Source organism: Salmo salar, chromosome ssa08, assembly GCF_905237065.1.
Source record: "Salmo salar chromosome ssa08, Ssal_v3.1, whole genome shotgun sequence".
Taxonomy (NCBI): Eukaryota; Metazoa; Chordata; class Actinopteri; order Salmoniformes; family Salmonidae; genus Salmo; species Salmo salar.
In genome coordinates, this window is record NC_059449.1 from 17,310,711 (window position 1) to 17,324,083 (window position 13,373).

At 41.7% G+C, this 13,373-nt stretch overlaps 1 protein-coding gene across 3 annotated transcripts in view; it reads right to left on the bottom strand.

Annotated features, from left to right (window-relative positions):
• Positions 1–12,833: 12,833 nt before the first annotated feature.
• Positions 12,834–13,373, bottom strand: part of gstcd (glutathione S-transferase, C-terminal domain containing) — a 68,236-nt gene continuing 67,696 nt past the window's right edge. For all 3 annotated transcript variants that reach the window (XM_045722604.1, NM_001173910.1, XM_045722605.1), the window contains 1 exon segment: positions 12,834–13,373. This exon segment is cut by the window's right edge and continues 556 nt beyond it. The gene's annotated coding sequence lies outside the window, so the exon portion shown is untranslated.

Sequence of the window (13,373 nt, forward strand, 5' to 3'; positions counted from 1 at the left end):
GGTGTTAAATGGACCCCGCAGGTTTCTTCTCTCTCTGTTTCTCTATCTCTCCGCACAAGTTCACTGGGCTGCTACCCAATGAAAACACATCATCGCAGTCGGAGCGGGCACTGCTCGTCAGCATGACTGTTGTGAATACACTGTTGCTAGTCATTTGTCGTGGTATAGTGCTGTGCCACTTTACGCAGAGGTAGGCTGGAAATCCATAGATAAAAAAAATAAACATGCAAATTGGCGACGGTTAATTTATTCATTAATTTGGGAGTCCCACTGAGACCAAGATCTCTTTCACAAGGGAGCCTTTCCATGTGTGATATTGGTTGCACTCACGCACTGTCTGTGCATACTTTGGATGGCTTAATTAATTGCATAGCCTGCTCAGACACGCAGTACCATCGCCCACCCTGTAATAAGGAGTTCTAGCCTCCTGCCAACACACCCTGTACAGAATTGACAGTACAAAACATACTTTAGGACTAACTTCTGAGGGAACCCAAAGGTATCATCATATTTGCCCATAAATGCACAGATTGTGCTTTAGAGGATAAACGTTAAAAAGGTCTCAGATAATACATCACTGCAAATCCACCCATCCTTCAATGACATCATCCCTGAATTGAACTCCCAGGGTAGATATTTGGCTCAACATTATAAATGTATTTAAAAAGACAGTTCAATTCACTTTTGCGCATAGTCAATCATAATTAATCACAGAGGTAGATAAGAGTTATAAAGGATTATATATATACAATCGGGCCGAGTTAACACCTACAAATCAGAAAAAAAGGTTCTGGATAGAACCAAAAGCGTTTTATTGGTTGCTTCATATATGGCATATAAGGTTCTGTTTCGAACACTTTTGTAGAGTCTTTTGATCAGAACCCCATTGGGTTCTTCTTCACTGAACCAAAATTGGTTCCATATAGAACCCTTGTGTTCCATATAGGGTTTTATATGGAACCAATTTCGTTTCTATACTGAACAAAACTATAAACGCAACATGCAACAATTTCAACGATTTTAGTGAGTTACAGTTCATATAAGGAAATCAGTCAATTGAAATCAATTCATTAGGCCCTAATCTATGGATTTCACATGACTGAGCAGGGGGCAGCCCACTGGGGAGCCAGGCCCAGCCAATCAGAATGAGTTTTTACCCATGAAAGGGCTTTATTACAGAGAGAAATACTCCTCCGTTTCATCAGCTGTCCGGGTGGCTGGTCTCAGATGATCCTGCAGGTGAAGAAGACGGATGTGGAGGTCCTGGGTGGCATGATTACACGTGTTCTGTGGTTGTGAGGCAAGTTGGACATACTGCCAAATTCTCTAAAACGAAGTTTGAGGCAGTTTATGGTAGAGAAATGAACATTCAATTCTCTGGAAACAGCTCTGGTGGACATTCCTGCAGTCATCATTCCAATTGCATGCTCCCTCAAAACTTGTAACATCTGTGGCATTGTGTTGTGAGACAAAACTGCACATTTTAGAGTGGCCTTTTATTGTCCCCAGCACAAGGTGCACCTGTGTAATATGCCACACCTGTCAAGTGGATCTTGGATGTAAACAAAATTGTGCACAAAATGTGAGAGAAATAGGCTTTAAGTGTGTATGGAACATTTCTGGCATCATTTATTTCAGCTCATGAAACATTGGACCAACACTTTACATGGTGGGTTGATATTTTTGTTTAGTATATAAATATATATAGAACCTTTAGGGGTGCCATATATGAAGCAAGCATATAACCCTTTTTGGTTCTATCCAGAACCTTTTTTAGGCAACAGTAAAAAATATTATGTTGGAAACTTGAAATACCCGCCAATATGACCATTACGCGCAGGACGTGCGTTGGCCGTAGATACAGTGACCTATTTCAAAAACAACTTGTATACCTCCAATAATTAGATAGGCACTGTAGTAGTTACATAAAATCCAATATATACAGTGCATTCTGAAAATATTCAGAACCCTTGACGTTTTCCACATTTTGTTACAGCCTTATTCTAAAATTGATTCGTTTTTTTCTCTCATCAATCAATACACAATAACCCATCATGACAAAGGAAAAACAATTTTTTATACATTTTCTACATTGTAGAATAATAGTGAAGACATCAAACTATGAAATAAGACATACGGAATCATGTAGTAAGCAAAAAGAGTGATAAATCAAAATATATTTTATATTTGAGATTTTTCAAAGTAGCCACCCTTTGCCTTGATGACAGCTTTGCACACTCTTGGTATTCTCTCAACCAGCTTCATGAGGTAGTCACCTGGAATGCATTTCAATTAACAGGTGTGCCTTGTTAAAAGTTAATTTGTGGAATTTCTATCCTTCCTAATACGTTGGAACCAATCAGTTGTGTTGGGACAAGGTGGGGGTGGTATACAGAAGATATCCCTATTTGGTAAAATACCAAGTCCATATTATGGCAAGAACAGCTCAAATAAGCAAAGAGAAACGACAGTTGATCATTACTTTAAGACATGAAGTGCAGTCGCAAAAACCATCAAGCGCTATGTTGAACCTCACGAGGACCGCCACAGGAAAGGAAGACACGGAGTTACCTCTGCTGCAGAGGATAAGTTCATTAGATTTACCAGCCTCAGAAATTGCAGCCCAAATAAATGCTTCACAGAGTTTAAGTAACAGGCACATCTCAACATCAACTGTTCAGAGGAGAATGCATGCGTCACGCCTACATGGTTGTATTGCTGCAAAGAAACCCCTACTAAAGGACACCAATAATAAGAAGAGACTTGCTTGGGCCAAGAAACACGAGCAATGGACATTAGACTGATGGAAATTTGTCCTTTGGTCTGGAGTCCACAACCAATGATCTCCGCATGTGTATTTCCTACCGTGAAGCATGGAGGAGGTGGCGTTATTGGTGGGTTGCTTTGTTGGTGACACTGTCTGTGATTTATTTAGAATTCAAGGCACCCTAAACCAGCATGGCTACCACAGCATTCTGCAGCGATACGCCATCCATCAGGTTTGGGCTTAGTGGGACTATTAGGGTTGTACATTTTGGGGAATATTCAGAGGTGGAGACTTTCCGTGGGTATAAACAGGAATATGGGAATTAATGGCAATATATGGGAATTAACAGAAATATATTCAAATTTATATTAATACCATTTAAATGTAGATGTTTTTTTGCATTGGATATATTTACCGTATTATATGGAGACAGAATAAACCTTTTACCTTATAAGTACCGTAATTTCAAGACTATTAAGCGCACCTGAATATAAGTCGCACCCACTGAATTAAAAAAAATATATATATTTTGAACATAAATAAGCCGCACATGTCTATAAGCCGCAGGTGCCTACCGGTACATTAAAACAAATTAACTTTACACAGGCTTTAACGAAACATGGCTTGTAACAAAAATAAATAGGCTTTAACGAAACACGGCTTGTAACAAAAATAAATAGCCTTGAACGAAACACGGCTTGTAACAAAAAATAAAAAATTTGCAGTAAGCTTTAGTTGTCTTTTTGCACTGAGTCAATTCCTCACGCTGCTGTTTCCAACGTCTTATCATCGACTCATTAAGACCAAGCTCCCGTGCAGCAGTTCTATTTCCTTTTCCAACAGCCAGATCAATCGCCTTCAACTTGAAAGCTGCATCATATGCATTTCTCCGTGTCTTTGCCATGATGAGGGTGACAAAATGACTACCGTAATCAGAATGATGGGAAGTTTGAGAGCGCTCGATGTAATCTAAACAGTAAACAAAAAAGTTGTTTGACCTTAACCCGTTCAGCAATTTCATTGGTCTAATGAAAGCTTCATGCCGCCAAAAAACTGAGCCCGTCACAGAATGTGTTTTTTTGGAAGAAAGAAAATTGAAAGCGGGAAAAATCCATATATTAGCCGCGTCATTGTTTAAGCTGCGAGGTTCAAAGCGTGGGAAAAAAGTTGCGGCTTATAGTCCGGAATTTACGGTAGACATAATTGCAAATGATTAAATCCTTCCAATAGAAAAAAATACTACTTAGTTACGAATTGAACTTCAGTTAAATGAGTTGACTCTTCACACGGCATGATTTCACTGAACCACAAAAGAAAGGGAATATTGAATGAGCCCCAATGATCCATCGCATCTCCCAAAAACGTTTTCAACATACATCTGTAAAATGATAGTCTAGAAACTAAAGCTTTGGTTGTCTTCCTCTCAGGCTTCCATGTCTTCTCCCTGGACCTCCTCAAAGTCCACCTCTTGAACATTAGACTCTGAGGCCTCATCTTCACTGTCACCTTCCAACCGTGTTGAGGATGGCTCGATGTCAGGCTCAAAAAGCCTCAAATTTGCCTGGATGGCCACCAATTTTCAACCCTTGTATTGGTCAGCCTGTTGCGTGCTTTGGTGTGTGTGTTCCCAAACAAGGACCAGTTGCGCTCTGAGGCGGCTGATGTTGGTGGGATTTGGAGGATGATGGAGGCAACAGGGGAAAGAGTCTCAGATCCACAAATTCCCTTCCACCAGGTGGCTGATGAGATATGTTGGCATGACCGCCATATTGCATCTCCATCCCAAAGCCCTTGCTTGGAAGTGTACCTCGCCAGACTGCCAACAACCTTGCCCTCATCCAGGCCAAGGTGGCGAGACACGGTAGTGATGACACCATAGGCTTTGTTGATCTCTGCACCAGACATGATGCTCTTGCCAGCATACTTGGGGTCCAACATGTACGCTGCGGCGTGTATGGGACTTTCTCTATGATTTGCTTGACCTTCACTTGAACTCTGTTGAAACTCTGCATCCAGCAAAATGTGTAGATAAAGCATGTCTGGTTGGAGGGGTGTATGCTGGGCAAAGAACATTCAGAAATCTCTTCCAATACACATTTCCTGTGAGCATCAGAGGTGAACCAGTTGCATACACAGCTCGATTCATCATTTTCACCTCGAAAAGAGGGACTTTTGTCAGAGATTGCTTGTTGTGAGTGCTGAGGGAACTTTATGCACTTGGCCAGATGATTCTGCATCTCTGTTGCATTCTTCACATATGATTTTGCACATTATTTTTAAATGTACACAGATTTTCCTTCTACATTAGCTGCAGTGAAGTCTCCAAACATCAGATAGTGCCCGTGACATTTTCCTGTAAAACCCACATACAATTCCCTGTACAGATAAATAGTTAAGCAGTTAGATTAAAACAACTCCTTTGTAAGATACGCGTATGGAAACAGGTGAATTAACTCTCCTCAGTTAGCAGGCCCAAGCAAGCTAAAACCTACATGGTAGCAAAAACTAACTAGCAGAAATTGTTAACAAGTTAGTAATTATTTAAAACACACTTTTCTGTAGACTACTATTTATTAGTTAACAAAAAGGCATGCATGTCAAATAAAATATATTCACCCCACCCAGTATTGAAATCAAAACTCACCAGAAAGCATGTAGTCCTTGGCTCATTAGTGTGCAAGGTCTTGAGAATCAGCTGTACATGTGATGGAAGAATGCACTGCACATGTGATGGAAGAATGCACTGTGCATGCAGAGGGTAGCAATTCCATTAAATTGGGGATAGTTTAACCAAAATATGTCACAAGACCTAGAATTGCCTTATGTGTGTCCCACAAAAAGGTTCACTGTTATAAGCAAACGTTTTTGATGAATTTAAGCAAAATTCCCAGGCTCAACTTCCCATGGAAAATTTCCGGAAATCTACCGGAAAGTTTCTGACCCTTTGCAACCCTAGGGACTATAATTTGTTTTTCAACAGGACAATGACCTAACACACCTCCAGGCTGTGTAAGGGCTATTTTACCAACAAGGAGAGTGATGGAGGGCTGCATCAGATGACCTGGCCTCCACAATCCCCCGACCTCAACCAAATTGAGATGGTTTGGGATGAGTCAGACCGCAGAGTGAAGGAAAAGCAGCCAACAAGTGCTCAGCACATGTGGGAACTCCTTCAAGACTGTTGGAAAAGCATTCCAGGTGAAACTGGTTGAGAGAATGCCAAGAGTGTGCAAAGCTGTCATCAAGGCAAAGGGTGGCTATTTGAAGAATCTCAAATATAAAATATATTTAAATTTGTTTAAGGGTTTTTTGGTTACCACATGATTCCATGTGTTATTTCATTGTTTTGATGTCGTCACTATTATTCTACAATGTAGAAAATAGTAAAAAAAACAAAAAAACTTGAATGATAGGTGTTCTAAAACTTTTGAGCGGTAGTGTATGTAAATGGTTGATGATTTTATATGAAAACCCTCATTACAAGTGACTTGAAACCGAAGCTACATCTCTGTGTGATTTATTTCTATATTTCCACCTTTCAGGGCTATAACACTTGCCTGCGATGGGGTGATTGAATGTTGTGCATTTGTTCGTAAAGTTACACTGGGTAGTGGGTACATTGGCCACATCTGTAATTACTATCCCGGTGCTACTTGGCACCGGTGGAAAATCAGACCTTTGCAGGTTGTGGGTCAGTGCTCAAGATGTACCAGTGTTTATGTGGTCTAACTGTTAGCCAAGTGAGGAGTATTGAAGAAAGCAAAGGACCTGTTGGTCAGGGGGGTGGGGAGGTTTTGGAGTGAGGCTGTCATCCTGGGTCATATTTTTCTAACTGTCCAGTGGGTCATGCAGAAAATACTCTGGGTAACCCCGTTGTCTGAAGCGCTCATCCAGACAGTACGCTTGTCGTAGTCACTCTGTGTACTACAGATCCTGCATATGTGACTGTACTGGCTGATAGGAGACTCTTTTTCAGGGGTGTAGGGTGGAAGCTATCTCCGCGTAACAGGGAATTCCTGTCCGTCGGCTTCCTGTATAGGTCCGTGCTAAAGCCACCCCCGCCCTCTTTGTGAAAATGTCCAGAAAACTTGTTACATCTGCATGAAAGGTGAGCGTGAATATCAGATGCTCACTGCTTGTATTGATGAAGGAGTGGAATTGATGAAGTTCCTCTGCTGTGCCCTGGAATAGAAGAGATGTGTCATCAATGAAGCGTTTCCAGAGCTTGATTTGGCCCAAGAATGGACTGTTAGGGCTGAAAATAACAATTATTCTCAAACAACCCCACATACAGGTGGGCATAATTCGGTGCCATTTTACTACCCATAGCAGTTCCCTTTTGTTGAATGAACATTTCATTTTCAAACATGAAAAAGTTCTCAGTCAGAATAATGTCAGCGAGTTCGACAATACAGTTAGTGCTAGGGAGTGTACCGCTGGGTCGTTGACTAAGACAGTGTGCCAGAGCTTCCATAGCTTCTAGGCCTGCCTGGTGGGGGATGTTTGTTTAGAGTGAATCAACATCAAAGCGAACCATAAGCATCTCCCGATCAATATTGTCCATTGTCTTAAGGGTGTTAATCATGTCCATATAATCACATACATATGCATCTTTTTTTCAACAATCTGCAGTATGTTTCTTGGGAGGGATTTTTGTATCTTTTGACCAATCAGCACTTACAAAAATGTACCATAGTTGTACAATGAATAAAACCACAATGGTACTATTATGGTTGTGCGTTACCATGGTAGAATGTATCACGCAGGTTAAATCCATGGGATTTCCATTATCCATTGTATACATGATGAAATACCATGTTGATTATTTAGGTGCTTGGCGGTACCATCATAGTTCAAGGATAAAACCATGGTACATTTCCATGATTCAGACTATACCATGGTATACGTGAAAGTACCATTGTAGCACCATGGTACATTTTTGTATCTAGATCAGAGCTTTAGGCATTAATTGGGCAAAAGAGCAGAATTGGGCTGCCTGTTTAAACGAAGTCTACGTATCCCACTATGTCATTTGTAGTCACAGGTGTTGCTCCACTGTTTTTCATATCATCATGGTTGCTTGTTAGTTTTAAGTTATTTAATTATTTAGAGAGGAGGGGAACATGTTTTACCAAGCAATTCTTTTTGACATAGACCATCATTTTGATCCAATATCAATGTTGTCGTGATCCTCGCTTTATGAGACAATACAATTCCCACAAAGTGGGTTAAACCTACTGGCACAATGCGTAGTGCGACTTCCTTTCACGCCAGCGGCCTGGGTTCGCTTCCATGCCCCGCTCGCTACAATATCATTACAGAACATCTCTTGATTATGACCCAGATAGAAAGTACCATCAGCTGTTGTAATAACTTAATCTGTTATTCACAGAAACATGGTTGAACATGTAACCAAAACAAATGGTTGAATGTGTCTGGCTGTTCATGTCATTCAAACCCAGAGAGTCTGTGTGGATGGTTCAACCACAGAGTCCAGTTAGTGGATATTATGGCCCAATACCAAAACAACCCCTAGAGTCTAGACCAGGGGTACTCAACTCTCTCCTACAAGGTCTGGACCCTGCTGGTTTTCTGTTCCACCTGATAATTAATTGCACCCACCTGGTGTGCCAGGTCTAAATCAGTCCCTGATTAAGGGGAACAATGAAAAAAGGCAGTGGAAATGGCTTCGAGGTCCAGAGTTGAGTTAGAGGGGTGTAGATCATATGCACTTGTGGAGATCTGAGAGGATTTGACAGGTGTATGCAATACACAGTGAGGGAAAAAGTATTTGATCCCCTGCTGATTTTGTACGTTTGCCCACTGACAAAGAAATGATCAGTCTATAATTTTAAGGGTCGGTTTATTTGAACAGTGAGAGACAGAATAACAAAAAAAATCCAGAAAAACGCATGTCAAAAATGTTATCAATTGATTTGCATTTTAATGAGGGAAATAAGTATTTGACCCCTCTGCAAAACATGACTTAGTACTTTGTGGCAAAACCCTTGTTGGCAATCACAGAGGTCAGACGTTTCTTGTAGTTGGCCACCAGGTTTGCACACATCTCAGGAGGGATTTTGTCCCACTCCTCTTTGCAGATCTTCTCCAAGTCATTAAGGTTTCGAGGCTGACGTTTGGCAACTCGAACCTTCAGCTCCCTCCACAGATTTTCTATGGGATTAAGGTCTGGAGACTGGCTAGGCCACTCCAGGACCTTAATGTGCTTCTTCTTGAACCACTCCTTTGTTGCCTTGGCCGTGTGTTTTGGGTCATTGTCTCGCTGGAATACCCATCCACGACCCATTTTCAATGCCCTGGCTGAGGGAAGAAGGTTCTCACCCACGATTTGACGGTACATGGCCCCGTCCATCGTCCCTTTGATGCGGTGAAGTTGTCCTGTCCCCTTAGCAGAAAAACACCCCCAAAGCATAATGTTTCCACCTCCATGTTTGACGGTGTTCTTGGGGTCATAGGCAGCATTCCTCCTCCCCCCAAACACGGCGAGTTGAGTTGATGCCAAAGAGCTCCATTTTGGTCTCATCTGACCACAACACTTTCACCCAGTTGTCCTCTGAATCATTCAGATCATTGGCAAACTTCAGACGGGCATGTATATGTGCTTTCTTGAGCAGGGGGACCTTGCGGGCGCTGCAGGATTTCAGTCCTTCACGGCGTAGTGTGTTACCAATTGTTTTCTTGGTGACTATGTTCCCAGCTGCCTTGAGATCATTGACAAGATCCTCCCGTGTAGTTCTGGGCTGATTCCTCACCGTTCTCATGATCATTGCAACTCCACGAGGTGAGATCTTGCATGGAGCCCCAGGCCGAGGGAGATTGACAGTTCTTTTGTGTTTCTGCCATTTGCGAATAATCGCACCAACTGTTGTCACCTTCTCACCAAGCTGCTTGGCGATGGTCTTATAGCCCATTCCAGCCTTGTGTAGGTCTACAATCTTGTCCCTGACATCCTTGGAGAGCTCTTTGGTCTTGGCCATGGTGGAGAGTTTGGAATCTGATTGATTGATTGTTGCTTCTGTGGACAGGTGTCTTTTATACAGGTAACAAACTGAGATTAGGAGCACTCCCTTTAAGAGTGTGCTCCTAATCTCAGCTCGTTACCTGTATAAAAGACACCTGGGAGCCATAAATATTTCTGATTGAGAGGGGGTCAAATAGTTATCTCCCTCATTAAAATGCAAATCAAATTTATAACATTTTTGACATGTGTTTTTCTGGATTTTTTTGTTATTCTGTCTCTCACTGTTCAAATAAACCTACCATTAAAATTATAGACTGATCATTTCTTTGTCAGTGGGCAAACATACAAAATCAGCAGGGGATCAAATACTTCTTTCCCTCACTGTATAAAAAAAATGATACAATCAGCTTCCTATTTCCACATTGATTGCTAGTCCTCCACTCTCTCCCACGTACACTTGTGACGAGATGTTTATATGTCCGTAAAGTGTGATTCCCTCTGCATTTCACTCTTTAGTTGAGGGAGTGGTTCAGGTTTTAAATCAGCTGAAGTTCCGCTGCCTCTGAGAGAACACTCATCCGTCGGTTTCTCATTGAAGAGTCGTCTCGTCTTCTGAGCAGTGATGCAGTTACTAGTAGCGTCTGTTTTTCAGAAGGCGTATCAATAAATAAAATCTTCAGAGAAAATAACCTCGTACTGATAGTAGAAAGGGTGCAGCTACATTCAGCATGAGATCACTAACACGTACCACCGTCTGCATCCAAACTTTCCAAGACATGAAGGTTTTAAATGATTTCAGACTACCTCAGGACTTATTTGTCGTAGCTATTTTTGATACATGGTAGAATTGGCCTTCTATTGCCCCTGTCCCTGAGTAGGCCATGAATCTTCTGCCTTGCTCTAGCATACATTAAGAAACTGAGGCACTAGGCCTCCCTGAATAAACTCCACAAAAAACTAGTGCGTCTGTTTTTCAGAAGTAGTTTCATTGAACCCAGTTGGTCCCTTTTAATGAAGTAATCACTAGAATTTCCGATTTGTTTTGTTTCTATTCAAAAAGCAACAACTCACACCTAGATAGGTTAATTACTGGTGCTGGCCTGCATTCCATAGAATAAAATATATGGACTTGTTACTTTTGAGTTTCATCCTCTAAAGATAAAAGCCTCTAAAAATAACTGCAGCTGTATGAAATGGCCATGGTTGGGTTGGAACTAGTTTCATGCCCATTTTAAGGGGAGCTTGTATATCAGTGACTGCCTCTTCCTCGGTCTCTGCACGCCTGCCAGCCCAGCAGGGCCAAATAATATAATCAAGGACATCGTAAATAAAGCCCTGGTATTCGTCATAGGGGGAAATTCACATCAACAGACCAAATATGGAGCCATAAACTGTTCCACTCTCCATCCTAAACAATGTGGGGTGTAATGAAATAGGGGAACGTTTATAATCAAAATTAACGGCTTCCATGCGGGGTGAATCATTTAAATTCAAATAATCAGTGGTTAATAAATAAACTGCTAAAAGACCACTTAGTTCTAACTTCTAATTTAAAACAGAGCGTTTTCGCAACCAATTACTCAACCTTGTCGGTTATGTTGAACGGTGTGGAACCTTTTTAAACCGCCTACAAGACTATAACGATCCTGAACGAACCCCAAGGTGGCAGGACCTCTGCTGTACTAGAACACAATGCTCTATGATGATTAATATACATCCCTCCTACACCAAACAGAGAGAGGGCCACAAACAAATAGATTGGAAACGGGAACAAAATCCTCCCAGCAGGCTCATTAACTGCGAAATAAGCTCAAGCTTCGCTTTTACCTTTACACACACACACACACACACACACACACACACACACCCAGCCAAACCACTCTCTCTGAGCAAACGCACGTACACACAGCCGACACTCTCCATTCCCTTATGAGCGTAGTTGGCTAAGGCCGGTTGCCTCTACCTGCTCGGCACTTCAGTATCCTTCCCTAATGCACGCTTAGCCTGGCCATTCCCCCCTACTCTCTCTTGCTGCCTACATGCATTTCCGTCATGCACACTTGGGCAGAGCTGCAGGCGCTGAAGGTCAGGCAGCAGTTAGGGGAAGGAGCCGTTTCCCTTTGAAATAATCCCATCCCCCTGGATGACAGCAGTGTCTCTAGCCGTTCACCCCGGGATAGATTGACTCTGCTTGAGGAATTCAGACGAGGAGCTGAAGATTGGAAGCCTTGGAAGTGTCAGAACCCTTAGTGGAACAATGAGGCTGGGTGAGATTCCATTCTAGTACCTCCATGTTCTCATCTCAAGCCCTTCTAAGGCGTAGGCCCCGGGCGCAACGAATGAGGTGCATGGACCAGAGGAGGATGGTGGGATGAGCTATAGGAGGACGGGCTCATTGTAATGGTTGGAATGGAATAAATTGAACGTTATCAAACATATGGAAACCACGTTTGACTCCGTCCCATAATGCCATTTCAGTTGTTACAATGAGCCCGTCCTTCTACAGCTCCTCCCACCAGCCACCTCAGGCATGGACATCACATATAAACTACCAACTACGAGAATAAACAGCTTTAGGGAGTGTATATATAATATATCATTACAACTAATGGTTTTTGTGGTTTCTCCCTCTACTAGTCTCTAGAAGCAACAGAGTGTACTCCATCCAGCACGCTGACCTTTCCAACAGCCAAGCCTTCATGAAATATTCATAGACGCTGTTGATGTATTAGGATATGCAAAATAAGGCCTTTTCTCACTGGCACTCAGCACAAGGCAAAACAATCCTTGAGGAATCATGGTAAATGCTGCATGAGCCCCGTTTGAGAGTTATGCTTGCTTTGATCAAATTCTGAACCATTATAAACAAAATGAAATAGAGCAAAGAAAAGCACTGAATGTCTCACATGGACGGCCTCCAGATTAGAATGAATCACTTAAAAATTAAGCAGGACAGATGGATTTTTTGAGCAGATTTTCTTTAGCTTCTCTTCTTGTAACAGCTGATTGGTTAGGAGAGGAGAGACAGGAGACCGACGAGCACTATTACAGAATCGCTATTCATACAATTAGCAAAAAACGGCATGTGGTAATATGATACATTTATTTTCCCCTGCTTGAGGTAGGAACATTCATTTTACTTAATGTAAATCCTGTTTGAGCAGACAAGAATGGCCGCCACACAATTTTGGCAAAAAAATTGAAATGGTATGAAGCAGGTTTTACGAGTTAAGACACTTTTGAAACAGAACTAAAGTTTGAAACAGAACTAAATTGTCAATCCAGCTACATAATGCATTGACCTAAATGTATATCAAATCAACAGTTGCGAGTCCTGATGTGGATGGATGAAGTAATAGAGAAAAGTAAATGGTTAAAAAGAAACATTTTACAAGACTTTTGGAATATACTCAAGTTCCAGTGTGTGTATCAATTCAATATCCACATAATTGCCTGCTCATTAAAACTCATTTAAGGGATAAAATAAAGACATTGCTCAGTTCCAATACCCATAAAACCATTCCAAGAGAACTAAACACTTGGACACCTGCCCCAGATCATCGTTAGGGAAAAGGGTCTAAAGGACTTTTTCTTGACTGTAGGTCAAATATCATCAATTCAACC